We start from the raw sequence: 2,708 nt of genomic DNA, 5'->3' as shown, positions 1-2,708 counted from the left end.
CGACAAAATCAATACCCCATTTTGCAAAAGCACGTGTGCTTAACATAGGCCGCAATGGCATATTGTCCTTTGTGATGGGAGGTTTGGTCCTTTGACAAACGTCACAACGTTTCACAACGTCACAAACCTTCTAATGGAACTCAAGGATTACCCCAACCCCTTGTTGGAGAAAGTGAGGATGAAACAAGCCAAGGAGCTTGTAAAAGGAAGGTACGTGACACTAAACTAGAGCTAGTGCTAGAGCAGGTGGTTCAATACAAAGCACTAATCCCACTTGAGGATATCTTCCTAGACCCTATCCCAAAGCCAATCATAGAACTAGTAAAGGGATCTTAGAGCTTTCCCAAGGTGTCAGACAGACCCATAACCATTCTCAAGAGGTCATAGATAGAACAAGTTTCGAAGCCCTCTACCTCTAGAACCAATCCAAGCAAGCCCCACATTGCTAGATACATTGAGGGAGGACTTAGTGGGAGGTGAAAAATGGCCTTCCATGGCTCACCATAGCCAATGCAACATTTTCTCTGAGGCGATCGGTGGAATGAGGACTTTATCTCATCCCCATCACACAGGCACCACCTCCTAGGGAAGGAACAGTGTATGTCCCTTACGCATTTAGCCAGCTCCTTTTGAGGAACATGACCAATTCCATTGGCATCTTGCAAGATGCAAAAATCAAGACTTTTGGACTAGGCTTCCACTACACATTTATGGTGTAGACTTTTAGAGAGGAGATGGTCATACACAATGATCCTCAAAAGGCCTTACATGAGGGAAGCAAGGTTGGTTCATTATTGGGAGACCAATCGCATTTATATACACAAAGAAAACCAACCCTTGAAGATAACCTGTGTGGACAGGGCAGAATTATCCCATGGGTTGAGGCCGCCTCGCAATGATGAGCGTGATACAACATGTCTAAACGTTGCAACAACAGGGTAAAGATGAGAACCAGAACTATGAGCCTTTCCCACACCCGAACACTCTGAGGATTAGGTCCATTTCTTGGTCACCAATATTTTCTTGGAATTAGTTATGCATATTTTGTATTTACTAATATATGTACTTAACACATGGAGATAGGGAGGACTCCTCCCATGGGTTGAGGAGGCCACCTCGCCAATGATGAGTGTGATACAATTGTCTGAACCGCTTTGGTCAACATGTCTAAATGAGCTTAGGAGGTTGAGGTATAAGAAAGGGGATTTATGTAGTGCAATAGTGTCTATAAATGTGTTTGGGAGGAGTGAAGGAGCTTAGTGGTGGTGGTTAACCACACTGGAATGACATGAAGGCGCACATTCCGAATGAAGGTCGGCGGGTAAGTGTGAGAGGCTGGCTGGCTGGCCAGCAGCCAAAGAGAAACGGTGGTGGGATGCCGCCCAGACACACGACGGGGAAGAAGCGAAGCAGTTGTTGTTGGGCTTTGCAAAATATATATATATGCCAAAAATGGCGGGTGGGGAAAACACCCGTCAGATCGCTCAGCAGCCTTCACCACCGGCGGAATGAGCACGGCGGGACGGTCATCAAGGCGCAGGGCGGAGGGCGGGGACACCCAGCAGCCCTGGCAAGTTATTCACCGTTCTGGCGGCTGAGCCTCCTTTCGGCTGTGCGACTTGACAGAGCAGGAATGCTCAGGCAAGATGTACGAACTATAGAACAGATCCTGTTCAAGTATAGTTGTGCTAGATGAGTAGTCCCCCGTCGAGCCCATAAAGGTAACGCTTAAGCTGGCAATCTTGCTATGTGGGTTTTTCACCCCTCTATCTCCGCACCTTATGATGATTAAATTGCGTGTCATAGGCTAGGGCTTCAAATACAACCAATTTCCTCGCGCACCACCTCCGCCTCCTCCTCTCATATGCAACATTAATGGCGAGCTCGAGCATATCATGACATTGCTATCACTGATGACTGCGTGTGGTGGTGAGATCAAATCACGATGTGTTATAATCTATGTACCATGCTATCGACCATAATATTCTACGGCCTCCATGTGAGCCCTTAGACCCCTTTCAAAGCCTTATGCTTCCCAACGTCTACACAATCATCGTTCTAGGTATAGCATGGATCCATGGAGCGTTCGCGCACGACCATAGTGGGAGGCCCTTCACCGTTTTGTACATGGGCTGTGGTTTATGCTCTTTGGGATATGGGGAGTTATTGTTTGTGCAGTCCACTAGAACGCTCCAATATCATGTGACTTTTACCTCTCATGCACCACCCTTTCTCGTCCTCCACCCACATAGGTAAATCAAGGATGCACTAGGGCCACATAGGTGGTAGGGTTTTTGTAAGCCTTGGGAGGCTTTTCACATTCGCCTTCTTGCAAAATAATCGCAATCCCTCCCTTCCCATTAGGACTCGTTTCTAAAGGCCTCCAGATGTTAGGAAACTTGGGAAAATCACGAGTCCCACCTTGTAAAGATTTTTGGATTACCTACAATGGTAAGTGTCTGCACACCAAGTGCCCGTAATGGATGCATTTTGTTACTCGAGTTGAGGGGCTCTGCATCATTTTGATGAGCTTGGCTTCCACCTAGATTAAGAATGAGACGTTGTTGGTTTTTAAGCCATCTTGTGTTGGGACAATCTTCACACTACTGTGCTCATCATCAGAGACTTCATCGAATTATAGGGAAGTTGGGATTCCATCATGCAAAGGCTGAGAAGAAGAGGGTAGTTCTTGGATTTGCTTCTGAAGC

The 2,708-nt window shown here is 46.7% G+C and overlaps 1 non-coding gene across 1 annotated transcript; it reads right to left on the bottom strand.

Moving 5' to 3' along the window:
• Positions 1-1,470: 1,470 nt before the first annotated feature.
• LOC147612546 (small nucleolar RNA U3) lies at positions 1,471-1,687 on the bottom strand. The gene has a single exon (XR_015263564.1). It is a non-coding gene; the product is annotated as a small nucleolar RNA U3 (small nucleolar RNA).
• Positions 1,688-2,708: the final 1,021 nt, after the last annotated feature.

This window comes from Cibotium barometz, chromosome 45 (genome assembly GCF_041138505.1).
Source record: "Cibotium barometz isolate CiBa-2024 chromosome 45, ASM4113850v1, whole genome shotgun sequence".
In the NCBI taxonomy this organism is placed as follows: Eukaryota; Viridiplantae; Streptophyta; class Polypodiopsida; order Cyatheales; family Cibotiaceae; genus Cibotium; species Cibotium barometz.
Note: the sequence above shows the minus strand (reverse complement) of the source record. Positions and strands in the feature narration are given on the sequence as shown.